At 47.2% G+C, this 16,108-nt stretch overlaps 1 long non-coding RNA gene across 1 annotated transcript; it reads right to left on the bottom strand.

Moving 5' to 3' along the window:
* Positions 1–1,065: 1,065 nt before the first annotated feature.
* LOC138522491 (uncharacterized) lies at positions 1,066–15,753 on the bottom strand. Its single transcript, XR_011283318.1, has 3 exons — positions 15,594–15,753; positions 1,430–1,588; positions 1,066–1,284 (listed from the first exon to the last, which is right to left on the bottom strand). It is a non-coding gene; the product is annotated as an uncharacterized lncRNA (long non-coding RNA).
* Between the last annotated feature and the right edge of the window lie 355 nt (positions 15,754–16,108).

Raw genomic sequence — 16,108 nt, 5'->3', positions numbered from 1 at the left:
TACATGTTGTCACCCCTTTACCCTTTCTGTGGAAAGGCACTCTGGTTATGACCTCATGAATACAGGAAATTGTTGGTGGGGACCCAGGATTGGTTCATTAAAGTAGGCTTAGCCTACACTAATTACTGTGAGGGCTGAACCCCTCTTTTGTGAAGATCATCTGAAGACTTTGCAAGGAGTAACATGAGGAACTAATTTGAAACCTGGTTATAGGTACAGTCTGCCTTACAGGTTCCACCAGTGAAGAAAGACCAGGATTTCCAAAGAGGGAAGCAGGATCCCTCCCCTAAACATCTCACAGGGAAGAGTGGGAGATACTGAATGCAGAGGAGCCACCAGCAACTCCAGAACTAGTACCCAGGCAGCACAAAGGATGCTCTGTTTGGTTCTGCACATAACAAGGGTTTCAAAAGCCGTAAAGACTAAATTTGAAAATTTATGAAATGATTTTAAATGGTATCCAGCAGGATATCCTACTTATTCCAACTTAGAACAACCCAAGGTCACCATAAGAAGCATAGAGCAACATCATTTTACACAAAGAAAAACGTATTTTCTTTCTGACTTATTTATTTCACAAAAAAGAGAGAGTGTGTTTAACAAATACATAAAATTCATTACTTTCAACAAAGACATACAGTTATAATTTGAGCAAAATCTAAGTGCAATTACGGTTTAAGCAAAATTTAAGTGCATTTTATGAAAGTCCGCCAATTGGTCTAGGCAAAATATAAATGCACTTGTAAGCAATATACAGGTCTGCCAACGTCCACTTTTCACTTGGTATATGAAGAGAAAAGAAAGAAAAAGGTCTCAAAGAGAATAAATCAATAAGCAATTGGGAACAGAATTTAAGTTCCATTCGACATTGAGACCGTTAGGACGTTTCGGCGGGCCACCTGTGAGGCCACTGGTGTTGGAAAACCGCCTTCCTCGGGGCAAAGTAAGTAGTGAAATTCCCTACGGGGAAGCAGACAAAATACTCCATCACATAAAGAAATGTATAGTTTGTACAAAAAAGAAAATCAATTGTATTACAACAAAAACATAATACCACATGCTGTATGCTTCTCAAACGGAAATCCTGGGTTGACAAGTTTAAATTAAAAAAACCATAATTTCTTTAAGGCTGATCAGTGATTTAAGTTAAGACTACTAATTTAAACTGCCTAGAAGGGGAACCTTACCCTAAATGAATGAGGGGGAAAACTTCAAAGGCAGGAGGTCAAGACGTCAAACAAGACCCTGGTGCAGAGCATGAGCAGGAGTGACTGAAGCAAGACACTGAAGTAAAGATAACATTAAAGAAATTATAAAAACAGGGGAGAAGTATATCTTTCAGTGAATCTGGAAAATACAGAATCTATGAAATGTAGTCATAACGAGATAAAGAGTGAAAAAAGAGAGAGAGCACAGAAAGAGAAATTACCTGAGTCTCTAAAAGATGTTATGTGCTCTTCTGCAATTATCGCGTACGGATCTTAAATTAATAGAACCCGATGATCATGAACATTCTTCAGAGTGGAGGAAATGATACCCTGTGATGAAGCAACGTTGGTATCAAAATGGATGTTGCGGTAACGAATACCTACCGGGGGGAAGAAAAGAAAAGAGGTGCCTAAAGGTCACAAGATTGCACAAATATCAAAACCAGAGTGTTATGCAAGATATAAAACATATAAAACAGTGAATAAGGCTTCTTAGCGGAGTAGGAAGTGAAGCAGAAATATACTTACCAATAGTTTGAGAATGAATCAAACGTAGCTCACAGTGTCAGTGAGGATCTGACGACAGTGAAAGAGATAGAATAGGGACTGAGTAAATAGCCGGCAGCGTGATGACGCGCGTTCCGGCTGCCGAATAGAAAACCTCGGTCGGCTGTTACGTCTACGCACTGCATCCTCCGACTTGTGGGTGGATGCGTGTGACGTATCCTTTTTCTCTATGATCTAGAGAGGAACGAGCGGGAGGTGAACTGACACACCTTCCCCGTGATTGGAGCATAAGACATATCCAATCACTGTTTGGTTCTGCAAGCAAGCTTCCCCGGTGGGAAGTTGCAGAGAGTGCCTGAACCAAACCCAGGATAAGTCCAGTTCCTGCAACACTTTCGCCTGTCCGTCTTAAAGGATGACATAAGCCCAGTGAAGAGGCTAGGAGGAGTGCATCAACAAGCAACAACCATCACCCGCCTGTTAGGGAGATCTCCCAGGCAAGCAGGGCGGTTTGCTGGGAGTTCCTGGACATTGAACACATGGAAGGCCTAACTCCTTCCCACCCCCAAAAGGAACGCAAGTCCTGCAGGTAGCAAGTTCAACTGCTGTTTATTACAGCCAACAAACCAACAGGGATTAGCACATGGAGAGACACTCCAGGTACAGCTCAAAGAACCCTGGCTCACAGTTTTGATGGAATATTTAATCACAAGAATGTCACACCCTGGGCCCTTCTCCAAAAACCTCCACTCCTGATAGGATGCTGAGTGGTAGTCCCTCTATATTAGCCCCCATAGAGGTTAGTGGATTGGCTCTTACAATGTCAGGTGTCAGGCCTGGACCATCCCTGAAAGCGACTACATATTAATTGTTACAGTATGCAGACCTGATGATTGGTCGGTGACCCCAGCTACCCACCCCTATGACCATGACCTGTGATTAGACGAGCTGCGAGCCCCCAGGCATGGGACAGAATACATTCCCTGCTTGGAGTGTACCGGTTGAAGGTAGCATGTGCAACTATGTGTCTGCGCCAAAACCGTGCGTGAATTACTATCGCCATGGGAGCACTCGTTTCCCAGCATACAACGTTGGCCTGGCTGTAACGACTTTGTTGCAAGTCATTGTCTTGGTCCATGAGATGGCTATGCTTCCCAACCACCAGTTCTTGGCTCACTCTCGGCTTGGCTGGATCACGGGTTCAGAGACCATGACTATGAGCTCTGTAGCTCTGAATTTGTCTGGCTTTTATGAAGAATTGCACACCTCTGACTTCAGTTCAGGAAGGGAATGTCCCTTTGCAACATTGCGACCTTGGCAGTGGGTCCTGTTCCACGCTTGCATGGCAGATCTGCCTGCACGGCATCCAGCGTAGCTTCAACTTTTCAGAGACGGTTGTGGCCTAATATGATAGTATCCAACGGTTAGTGCATTATGGCTCTGTCAGGTCCCTCAAGTGCTCCTGCCATTCCATAGGGTTATTTGCATGTAAGCATCTGCAAGCATCTACATGAAATCTTCTTGCTTCTTGCAGTTCTGCGTTGCTGCGATAAACTAATAACAAAATAATAAACATGCAGACAGTATGTATATATTACCATCCTCTAACTTATAGAACTGTACGCAGGTGTTCTTCATGTATTTGGGTGCGTGATTGTGTCCCGATGTGTGGATAGCACGTGTGCTTCGTGTCTGATGCAGCTGTGTCGTGTGGTCTCTAATGACTTGAGGCATGGCTTTTCTGTGCTTTTAGTTGATTCTGTCCATGTAGTTATCTCTGGTTCCTTCTTGGGGGTATTTGTCCAGTCTGGGTAAGGCTTGCACAGCCCTTGGGTTGTAGGGTCGACTAAGAGGGTATTTATCGCTGTAGTTGACCATTGTGGGTGCTGTGGGGGTTGGTACGAGCTTATATGATTGATGGCCATGTAGTCTTTGGTTCTTCTTCAGGTTGGAATCATTTTCGGGACAGGGGGTATATTTCGATTTTCCCTCTTCATGCCGTAAAGGACATTTCCGAGCCAGTTATGCCCCTTGAGCTGCCACCGACTGCACCACTGTCTGTTGTCACACCGCAGTCACTAATGTCATCTGAAACGCTGCGACCAGTGCTTCAGACCCACCAACCAACACTGAGACAACGATTCCTGACCCCGAGCTGCTGATCAGGCCAGACTGCAGCCATCCACCTAGCACTGCTTGCCTAACAACCTGCCACCTAATGCTCACAGCTGTCTCCCACCTTGAACTCTGTTGCAGGGGCTGCAAAGCTACCTGAAATGGACTCGACCCTGTCGAGCACAAGAACTTCTACATGCACAAGATACATTGTGGTTTTGTCCCCCTGGTCCTTCTCCAAAGGCCTCTAGTGACATTTTATGACCCGTTGCTCCCTTTGTGCTGAAACCAAGTATCCTTGAACTATTGCGATTAATTACTTTACCGACTACCCTCTTGCCAGTATCCAGAGTGAATCCCTGTTCCTTCTTGAAACTGTCTGTCCTCTGCATTCCTTTACAGGGCGAGCTGTATTTTGTAGCGTGCTAGAACTGTCTGTTGAATAATAGTAGATAATAATAAAGTAGATATTTTGTATACATCCTTGACTGGACAGAAACTTTTATCATTGGGTAATAATTTTATTTTCACTGTGTTGCAACTAATCAGCGATCCAAGACCTTGCGGCGATAAGCCTGCCGGTCCGTCCATGTTACCAAAATTGGACAAGGAGGTTTATAATTTACTTGTGTTTCCAATTTGTTCGGATCCCTTCTGGCATACAAGAGGTGTGGGGCTGATTGATGGTTTAGAAACTGGTATTCATCCCTGGACCACTGGTGGCCCGGAAGTTGATTCGTCACAGACAACACCTAGAAATGGATTAAAGCTCACTTTCTTTAAACCATCACGAAAGTGACTAACTGTTACGCTCACCTGATTCCCACGGGGGCGTCGATCTGGACTGGCCCACTGTTGCTTCCACCAGAGTAACACGTAGAGCCGAGATGACAGAATGGACAGACCCACTTAGCTTCGTTTGTTGGACTCGTACGAATATCTTTCTGCAATGGAGAAAGGGAATTAACCTCCCGTAATCTGAGCGTTAACCCGCCTTCCTACTCCCCTTGTCTGCCCACAGAACACTCCTGAAGTTCCCTCTTAATCTGACCTGAAGATTTGGAAAGATGAGCTCTCCATCCTGCGTCGAGCGCAGGGGCGCATAGACGACCAGTTACTTCACTGGCGTGGAGGAATTGGTGAGTTCCAGTATTGACTCTAAGTCCAATTGTTCGTAAGAGTTCAAAAGTCTGATCTTCACTCTGCCAGATTCCTTGCAGGTTACGGATTTAAACTACTGGAAGAGTTCCAAGTGGCATTTAGTAAGATCCTGGTAAGTCTATTGTGGTTCTCCCCTTTGGGGCCGGGGTAGAGCGATGATGCATATTAACTGCACCGACCTGGAATGAGGTGAGTACCCCCCTGTGGTAAATCAGGTAAATCTTTGGGGTTAGGTTGTATTGTCCTTGTTTTTTCCCCCTAGGGTCCGGGGTGCAGCGGTGATGCGGAATTGACTGCGCCGACCCGAGATGAGGTGAGTACCCCCCTGTGGTAATCAGGTAAGTCTTTGGGGGTGTTTTGTATTGCCCTTGCTCACCTATCTGTTCTTGTCTCCCCCAGGTGTTGAAGAATGGCCTGGAGATGCTGAATTCGCAATGGAGTAAAGGAATGCAGCCCCGGTTGGTGAGTTCAGCGCGGCTCTGCGAGGTGCGTGGCAATGCACCTGAGAAGGCTTCTCTCTTCCAGATCGACGATGTGCTGGATCAAGGATTCAGGTAAGGGTTTTGTTCTGACCTCTTCTCCTTCTCCTTTTCTTGTTCCAGGTGTTCCAGGGCTGAAGCGGGCGTGGCTGAAGACTGGAGCTGCTGAAGACACGGTGAGCGTTACGCTGCAGCAAGCAGAATAACGCAAAGCACGTGTGGCTGTTCGGGTGTGGCTTAAATAGCCTTGGAAGAAGTCCCAAGTAAGTATTCTTTTTCTTTTTTTTTTTATTTGCGTTTGGTTCAAAATACATAACAATTCATGTAGAACCTTTACAAAGTATTCTTCCACAGCCCCACCCGAGAGGAAAGGAGTCCCTGAGGTAAAGTAGTCCCTCTAAGCCTCATTTGGCTTGTGGCTTCGTGCAGCATGGTCTGCATCAGGTAGGTATGCAGCATGGTCTGCAACAGGTAAGATTTCTGTAATGAGCCTGGCGCCCATGGCCTAAAGCTGTTCTCCCTCTCGGCCTTGGTTTGTCTGGAAATTCTTGGTGGAACCTTTTCACTAATTGAGGTGCATGCACATGGTCACTAGGCTCCCAAGATCTTTCTTGTGGACCATAACCTTTCCAATCAATGAGATAGAAGAGTTTTGATCTCACCCTTTTAGAGTCCAAAATATTCTTGACTTCGAATTCGGGGTTCCCCGTCTATGAGGATAGGTTCAGGTGGGGTGGTTAGTCTAGTTCCTGGTTGCACAGGCTTCAAAAGAGACACGTGAAAAACAGGATGAACACGCATATGATCAGGCAGGTCCAACTTGACGGCCACTGGGTTAATAATAGCCTTAATAGAATAAGGTCCCAAGTGCCTGGGGTTAAAAGTCTGTGTTCCCTTGAGTGCTAAGTACTTGGTGGCTAACCATACTTGGTCCCCTACTTGGTATTGCAGTGCTTCACTCCTGTGTTGATCAGCATCCTTCTTGTACTTATCCTTAGCCTTTTGTAAATGTGCAGTCGCCTCTTTAAAGGCTTGTGTGATAACAGCATGGAGTTGATCCACCGCAGGCATCTCTAAATGCTGGGGAGAATCTAAGTCTGAGGTTCGAGGATGGTGACCATATATGGTAAAAAAAGGGCTTTGTTTAGTTCCTGAGTGTACAGAATTATTGTATGCATACTCGGCGATCCAAAGAATGTCTTTCCAATCCTCCTCAGATTGATGTAGCATACAACGTAGGTATTGCTCAAGAGTCTGGTTGGTTCTCTCAGTTTGACCGTCGGTCTGGGGATGGTGGCTGGTTGAAAGCCTAACATCAATTTGTGCCAACTGGCAGCACTTCCTCCAAAAATGTGAAATAAATTGACTTCCCCGGTCTGAAATTAACACGGAAGGGAAGCCGTGTAGACGGACAACATTTCCAAGGAACTCCTTGGCCAGAATTGAAGCTGAAGGTATTCCTTTTAAAGGAATGAAATGGGCCATTTTAGAAAAAAGATCTACAATAACTAGAATGGTGTTATAACCTTTGCACGGGGGTAAATCCGTGATAAAGTCTAATGACAAGGTATGCCAAGGAGTAGGTGGTATGTCTAACGGTTGTAATAATCCAGCGGGTTTTTTCTTTTCCCCTTTATTTTGAGCGCAAATGCCACAAGACATGACAAACAACTTGACATCTTTTCGCCAGGTGGGCCACCAAAACTGTTTCTTGATTTTGGCTTCAGTTTTAGCAATGCCTGGATGTCCTTCCATCAAGGTGTCGTGGTAATGAGAAATGACAAGTTTCTGTAGTTCCTCTAGTGGCAAAAATAGCCGGCCTTGGTAATAAGGTGGATTGTTGGTGACAGAATACTCTGGGCCTTTCCTTGCCCAGCCCTGTAAGGCATCGGAATCAAAGAGTTGATGGACCTTTTCTTGAATGTCCTCCAGAGAGTGTATGGATGTCAGACCAAGGATCCTCTGTTCAGGAATTATGGGTACAGGTTCTAAAGCTCCTTCTGTTTCTCCCATTCCTATTCGGGACAGGGCGTCAGCTTTTCCATTTTTACAACCTGGTCGATAGGTTATTACAAAATCAAACTCGGCGAAGAACAATGCCCAACCGAGTTGGCGTGAAGATTGGGTCTTGGCTACCTTTAGGTATTGTAAGTTGCGGTGATCAGTGATGACCGTAATGGTATGCCTGGCGCCCAGCAGATAGTGCCGCCAAGCCTTGAAGGCGGACTTGATGGCCAACAGTTCCTTGTCGGTTATAGCATAATTTAATTCGGGAGCCGAAAACTTTCTTGACCAAAACGCCACTGGGTGCAGCTGGTTAGTTTCGGGATCCTTTTGGGAGAGCACTGCTCCCATAGCTGAACTGGATGCATCTGTTTCTACTATGTAGGGAAACTCTGGGCGCGGGTGTCGTAATACAGGAGCGAACGTGAATTTCTTTTTTAACTCTTGGAAGGCGTTCTCGGCTTCTTCTGTCCATGTAAAGCGTTTATTCTTTCGCAATAGTGTTGTAATAGGCTGTACAATGTGTGAGAAGTCCGGGATAAACCTGCAATAGAAATTGGCAGAGCCGAGCATGCTTTGAACTCCTTTGACTGAGCTTGGCGAAGGCCAATTAAGAATTGCGTCCACCTTCCGTGTATCCATCCGGATTCCTTTCGGGGTCAGAATAAATCCAAGAAACTCTACTTCCGTAGTGTGAAAGATGCACTTTTCCAGTTTAGCATATAACTTATACTGGCGTAACTTTTCTAGGACTGCTCGGACGTGCTTTACATGATCGGATTCTGATAGGGAGTATACTAAGATATCGTCGATGTAAATGACTACACAAACATCGATGAGCTCTCGGAAGCCATCGTTCATGAAGAACTGGAAGGCTGCTGGTGCGTTACACAGTCCGAAAGGCATCACCTGGTACTCAAATAATCCATACTTGGTGCGAAAAGCAGTCTTCCATTCGTCACCCTCTTTGACGCGTACTAGATGATATGCCTCCCGAAGGTCTAGTTTTGTGTATATACAAGCCTTCTTTACCTGGTCTAGTAGTTCAGGGATCAAAGGCAATGGGTACCGATTCTTGATAGTTACCTGATTCAGCGCGCGGTAGTCAATGCATGTTCTAAGGTCGCCTTCCTTTTTTGGCACGAAGAACAAAGCGGAAGATGCAGGGGACTTGGACGGGCGGATGAAGCCATTAGCAAGATACTGGTCTAGGTACTGGCGCAAGTGGAGATTTTCAGGTTCCGTGAGGGCATAGATTCTGCTGCAAGGTGGTTGTGCTCCTGGTATGAGATCTATTTGACAATCATACGATCTGTGCGGTGGTAAGGTGTTTGCCTGCTCCTTTTGAAAGACATCCTGAAAGTCTTGGTATTCAGCAGGTAATTGTATGGCAGCTGGGATTATTGGGGCCAGTAATGAATTTAGAGTTCTCTTTGGGTAACAGGTGTTAGCACATTCTGGGAAGGTTAGTCTCTTCTCTCGCCAATCAATACAGGGATTGTGTTTTCCCAACCAAGGGATTCCCAGTATCAGTTGAAACTGTGGAGCCTTGATTAAATCAAACATCATAACCTCTCGGTGTCCATCCTGACCCAGCAAAGTCATCTCTGCAGTGGAATGAGTTACGGGCCCAGAGGCAATTTCAGTTCCATCAACAGTGGTGACGACATCGGTAGTGGTCTTTCGGGTGAGAGGTAGATTCATCCTGGAAGCCAATCCGTAGTACAAATAGTTTCCTATGGCTCCACTATCTACGTACGCCTTTACCGCGTGCATGCGTGATGGCTGCTCTGGATCTATAAGGACCATGGGTATGGTGAAATGCGAGGTCAGAGTGTCCTTCTTTAAGCTCGGCAAGCTGACCTCTGTGCTTGCCGGGCTTGATCGTTTCCCGAGTCAGGTTTCAAGTGGTTTTCGTCTGCTGCTCCTATAGTTTTCTTGGGTGGTTTTACAGGGCAGTTCCGAAGGAAATGACCAGTAGCTCCGCAATATAAACATAATTGCTGTTGCCGTCTTCTTTCCCTTTCCTTCTGGGTTAAGGGTCCTCTAACCCCCCCCCCCCCGATTTGCATGGGTTCTGAGGCATCTACCCCCTTCGAGAGTACGTAGGTTTTAACCAAGACCTTGTTTTCAAACTTGGTTCGATCAGCCTTTTTGGTTTGAAGTCTGTGATCTAACTGGACCACAAAATCTATATATTCAACACATTCTAAAGGCGGGTTCACGACTTGGGCTAAAACATCCTTGAGTTCTCTCCGAAGCCCTCGATGGAATAATGTAATTCGCTTGGCTTCAGGCCAATCTGTTTCCACAACTAATCTATTGAAAGTTGCAATGTAAGATAAAAGATCCTGATTACCTTGCCGTAAGGATAAAAGTTTGTTATCCAAAGCCTGTCCTTGGGAATGTCGGGCAAACAGTCTTTCCATGCTAGTTTGAAAACCTTGGAAATCTCGAAGAATCGGTTCATCCTGATTTACTAGCGGAATGGACCAGTCCGCTGCACTGCCACTGAGATATGACAGTACAAAAGCTACCTTGGCTTGATCATTTGGGAAAGCTCCAGGTCTACATAAAAAGTGTAAGCGACATTGATTCATGAATATAGCAAACCTTTTAGGGTCTCCGGCAAAGCGTTCAGGCGGAGCCAAGGGAACGGCTTCAGGAAGGTTTATCTGCTCCGGGTTACTCGGTGGCACCAGAGCTGGGCTGGCCCCGAGTCCAGGTAGAGGTGTTTGTCCAGCCTGGCTTTGTAATAGTTGTCTGGCCAAATCATCAGTTCGTTCTTTGAACACTATCAATTCCCTCCTGAGGGCATTGGTTTCCTGGCGGGCGGAATGCACTTCGGCCCTTAGTTCCCCTAATAATTGGGCCAACTGATCAGTTTCCGAGGTCTCCATGACGCCCAGGTGGGTATTTGTGGGTAGGCTTCGCGTTCTGTTACGCTCACCTGATTCCCAAGGGGGCGTCAATCTGGACTGGCCCGCTGTTGCTTCCACCAGAGTAACACGTAGAGCCGAGATGACAGACTGGACAGACCCATTTAGCTTTGTTTGTTGGACTCGTACGAATATCTTTCTGCAATGGAGAAAGGAAATTAACCTCCCGTAATCAGAGCATTAACCCACCTTCCCACTCCCCTTGTCTGCCCACAGAACACTCCTGAAGTTCCCTCTTAATCTCACCTGAAGATCTGAAAAGACGAGCTCTCCATCCTGCTTCGAGCGCAGGGGCTCGTAGACGACCAGTTACTTCACTGGCGTGGAGGAATTGGTGAGTTCCAGTATTGACTCTAAGTCCAATTGTTCGTAAGAGTTCAAAAGTCTGATCTTCACTCTGCCAGATTCCTTGCAGGTTGCGGATTTAAACTACCAGAAGAGTTCCAAGTGGCAATTGGTAAAATCCTGGTAAGTCTATTGTGGTTCTCCCCTTTGGGGCCGGGGTACAGCGATGATGCAGAATTAACTGCGCCGACCCGAAATGAGGTGAGTACCCCCCTGTGGTAAATCAGGTAAGTCTTTGGGGTTAGGTTGTACTGTCCTTGTTTTTCCCCTTAGGGGCCGGGGTGCGGCGGTGATGCGGAATTGACTGCGCCGACCCGAGATGAGGTGAGTACCCCCCTGTGGTAAATCAGGTAAGTCTTTGGGGGTGGTTTGTATTGCCCTTGCTCACCTATCTGTTCTTGTCACCCCCAGGTGTTGAAGAATGGCCTGTGTGGCTGTCCGGGTGTGGCTTAAATAGCCTTGGAAGAAGTCCCAGGTAAGTATTCTTCCACAGCCCCACCAGAGAGGAAAGGAGACCCTGAGGTAAAGTAGTCCCTCTAAGCCTCATTTGGCTTGTGGCTTCGTGCAGCATGGTCTGCATCAGGTAGGTATGCAGCATGGTCTGCAAGAGGTAAGATTTCTGTAATGAGCCTGGCGCCCATGGTGCCAGGACTGACTTTATTCTTATGAGCCTGGCGCCATAGGTGCCAGGACTGTAGCCAAAGAGCCCCTAACTGGGGTTTCTGGGCATGCTTCAAGTGGCATGATGCCTGCTTCTGGGGTTGCTGGGCCTGGTCTGGCTTTCCGGGGGCAGGCATCGTGACACTAACAAAAACACCTTGACTGCAGTGTTCTGTGGAGAAGGATGCCCTGATTTTCTCGTCTCAGACAACAAAGCCCAGTTCACATCAAAGAACATGGTAATGTCCCTTCAGGGGGAAGGAATAAAGCATCACAGGGCTGTCGTACACCATCCTCGTTGCAACAGACAAGTGGAAAGAGCCAATTGAATCATCAAAGTACCATGCAACAAGCAGAGTACAAAATGCTGATTGACAGAAAGCAGTTCAGCGCATGTTGTTGGCTCACAGAGTAATCACCCCCTCCAATAGAGGAGTTTCACCTTTCGAGGACAAGAGGATGAAAAGCCTTGAGATGATGCAAAGCCCACACCTGCCAAGCCTGGATCCACAAAGGCCCACAAGTAACCATGAACATTTGTGAAATGGTTGAGCCTACCCAACACCAATCATATGAAACCTCGATCTCTCCAGACTTGACTATTGCAACAGTCTCTTTCTCAATCGACCTACTTCTACTCTCTGACCTCTTCAACTTATCCAGAACAGAAGCGCACAAATTATCCTTGGCCTCCAGCCCAGGGACTGCATCTCTCCGGTGCTGAAATCTCTACACTGGCTCCTCGAGGCTGCAAGGATCAAGTTCAAGACCCTCTATATAGTCCACAAGGTTTTCAGAGGCCAAGGGCACTCACTATCTGCAAACACTATCTTCCCAAATGATCTCCTTCTAGTGCCCTTTGCTCGGCCTCCTCCAACTCTCTACGGGTGAGCCATTTCTCCAAACAGAGATTTGGGGGTAGATCTCTATCCTCTGCAGGTTCCTCCTTCTGTCTGCCTTGAGTTGGACCTCCTCATGTTCCAGAAACTCCTCAAGACCTTCCTCCTCTCTTCCTCTTTCTCTCTCCCTCTCCCCTGCTAACCGCCTTCTCTTTGCTTGCTTCCCTCCCTCCTTCTCTTCCCCAAACTGCTGACAGTTATCTGGCTGGTTGCCTGGTGCACCTCCAGATACTCACAGGTCCCAGGCTCCCATGCAGTCCTTCACTTGTCTCTGGACCTCTGCACTCTGCCTGGCACCACTGCAATATACTCCATGATAGGGGAAACCACTCTGCACTTAACCCTGGCCCCTGCTGAACTGGGCGCACTTATTTGCATCCCTCGCACTTCCTGTTCTGTTCTGCGCACTTACACAACCTTGAATGTTCTAGGCTTAGCAAGTCAGTCTGTCTTGTCCTCCTTCTGTCTCCCTTACCTATCATAGTTATGCTTGAAATACTCATGCATAGGTGCACTGGATGACCAGCCAGCAAGCAATCTGAAACATTCACCAGACCAGTACTGTTGTTTATTGATCTGTATATTCCTTTTGCTCTTACCTCCCCCTCCTCTTTCTCACCACACCATTTGTCACACACTTCACTAGTAGATATGCCACTGACCTAGTATGCTATTTATTGTTAGATAATTTGGAATCTTCAAGGCCTAAGAATGACAAATGTATTATTTGCGCTCTTCCCGCCTTGAACAGTTTGAAGCACTTACACTTGTGTATAAGTGCTCTACAACTAAACAATTATAATTGATTACAAAGTACATTAGCCACTAGAATCCTCCACTACCCTGAGGCAGACCTGAAACGGTGTTGATCTTGAGGCTACTTCAATGAACTAGACTGTGAACTGCACGAATAACAATGGCCATGTGAGCACGTGATACTGAGAAAATATTCATAAACACCAGCGAGTAGGCCAACATCCAGTCAGTTAGTTCCTACATGTGCAGTTTAATGAGAGCCTTTCAAGAGCTTAGCCGTGGAGGCCAACATTGAGCCTGTGGTTCCCGGTGCATAGGTTAGCTGGTTTTGGTTTCCTAGCACTCAAATTAGTGTTGTAGCCATATGCCAACTTTGCTTGCCCCTACGGGAGCATAGTTTTCAACTCTAAATATCTGTTCACTGTGTGCTGGTCTTACTTGTGATTCAAAGAACATATCTATGAGTGGGTCCCCCCTCAGTGAGCCACTGTTTGCACTGTCGTGTTACATTCTCTCTAAGTCTACCCGACACCACTACTGAAAGCTAGGGCCTGGCCACGACTGCACCACTGAGGATCACCATGGAGGCTGAGGAGATCTGGTAAGGCATGGTTGAATATGCTGAGCCGGAAGTGAACTTCACAAGAATCACCTTTAAGGTAAACGCCCCCAACCTGCCCATCATACTTACCTGTGGTTGGTTCCCCCGGGGCTATTTCCGTTCTGAACCGATGACCACGGCGCTTGGCTTTAGCTGCCTGTGGTGGGGTTCCCTCGTTTCTTTGGACGTTTGTTGGCACGCATTTCTGTCTGCAACCTGGAGTCCCCAGACTTCTGGGACCCAGGGGCGTTGCTAGGGGGAGAGGCTAAGGGGCTATAGCCCCTGATCTTTTGGTTGTAGCCCCGGATAGAATCTCAGGAGCTACAGCCAAAAGACTAGCTAGCCCCCAGTCCCAACAGTTCCGACATCAGCGTAGCCCTGGCTCTTTTCCAGACCTAGCAACTCCCCTGCGGGGACACCAGGAGACAGAGCAGCGGCAGCCGCTGCTTTTCCTGCAAAGCGGCATGCACATTTTAGCACATTGCAGTGTAAAGTCCCGGGGATGTTGGGCCTCTACTGCTATGGGTTTGCAATCAGCCACGCCAATGCATGTTGTGCTTTATACGCTTCAATATGTCATGGACCGTGCCGCTGCGCACTGTGTCGCCACAGGAAGTGATGCAGAGGAGGGAGTTCCATGCAGGGGAAGTGTGCATGCGTGCAGCAATAACCTGGTGGCGTGGTGGGATGCCTGCTGGATGGGGGATGAGAGTAAGGCTCCTATTGCAGAGGGCAGAACTCGTGCACGCATTTGTCATGTAGATGAGTGTATGCATGGGTTCGGACTTGACTGTGTCATATGTCGCAAATGTGTGATGTCATGCGGGATGATTCCCATAGGTGCAGAAACCGAGTTCATGTTTAGCCAGTTCGTCATCTCACTTAAGACCACTCCAGAGATGTAATTTAGGGGTCACCAGGGGTCGCACATGCGTCCCCCGAGGTCTCCCTTGCTACCCCTGTGTTCTCCCTTGCTACCCCTAAAAAAAGATTTTTCTTTTTAATTTAGGCTCCTGGGCTGTGGCCAGCATCATGTGGCTCTTTGTTTCTGGAGTGGCTGGTTTTCTGATTGCTTCATCCGGTAAGATAGCTCAGTGGGTTGAGCGCTCACTGCTGCAATGTGTGTGTGATCTGCAGGTTGCTAGTTCGGCCCCCGGCAAGTTCAACTCAGTCTTTCATCCTGCTGAGGTTGATAAATGAGTACCAACACAGGTTGGGTGATATTGTATGTATATTTGTCCTATATAAAGCGCTTAAGCGTAAGTGCTATATAATGACACATCATTATCATTTGGCCTTGGACGTCTGCTTGCATTCACAGATACTTGGTAAATGGGCCTATACGTACTGATATTAGTGATATCGTAACCATATTTTTCATAGTGTACTTAGAACCAATGCTATGTGATGCCACTTCCTGTTTCATCTAGGGATGAAAGTTCGTGTTCCATTGCTTCCCATGATGTCACTTATGTCTTAGAGGTTTAGTTTTGGGGAGGAGGGGTGGCATCGAGGGTTGGGCGCCACCATTCTCGATCACTCTGATAGGCGATCACTACGACTGGCAGTGTAAGAAGAGCAACACTTCAGTGCTGCCAATGGCGGAGAGTGGCCACAGACCACCGTAGACCACTCTAGCGTGAAGCAATGCTGCGTTCACTTTGCCAACACGCCTTCAAATTGAATGCATCGTATGTTTGTGAAATAGTACAACATAACAGTGGGTCATGAGAGCAGCGGGCGCGAAGGTTTCTGCTGTTTTGCTGCGCAGTGTAGGGCTTGTTTTTTCTGTTTGTTCTACTCAGCAGTTTATTGATAGCAGCTGGTATCGCTGGGAGCAGATACTCTGCCTGGGCGTGGCTTCGCTGCACTGCGCTTTCCTGTCTGGCTTTATCTCGGCTTCCCAGCCGGCCTCCTACCTTTGGCACAGCTTCGTTTGCCAGCTGGTTCGGGAGCTGGCCGTGTGTGTCTCCTCTCCGGCCTCAGGTTCGTCTTGAACGTCCTTTTGCGTCTCTGGTCTGGTCCCCCCTCTGCCCACGAGCCCCAGCCTCTGTGCTTCTAGGTCTCTCTAGTTTGCCGTTCGTTGCCTCTGGTGTATGGATCGCGTGCTTCCGTTTCCGGGCTCCCAGTCTGCTGGTCTCAACCTAGAGATCTGTATGATGACATATGTTATTCATATAGCGCTTTCGCCAAAGCGCTTTACATAGAACATATTTACATACACTATTACCCAACCCAAGTTGGTATTCATTTATTCACCTTGGGAAGGATGAAAGGCTAAGGTGGTCTTGCGAGGATTCAAAGCTTCGACCTGAAGACCACACATAGATCTAAGCAGCGAGTGCTCAACACGCTGAGTTATCTTACTAGCTATCTCTGGTCTGTGCTTCACCTCTGGACTGTGGCTCTGAATAGCTGGTCTGTGGTTGTCAAT

The sequence above is a fragment of the Ambystoma mexicanum genome, chromosome 1q (genome assembly GCF_040938575.1).
Source record: "Ambystoma mexicanum isolate Mex_15411 chromosome 1q, UKY_AmexF1_1, whole genome shotgun sequence".
In the NCBI taxonomy this organism is placed as follows: domain Eukaryota; kingdom Metazoa; phylum Chordata; class Amphibia; order Caudata; family Ambystomatidae; genus Ambystoma; species Ambystoma mexicanum.
The sequence above is the reverse complement of the archived record's forward strand: the minus strand, read 5'-3'. Positions and strand labels throughout refer to the sequence as shown.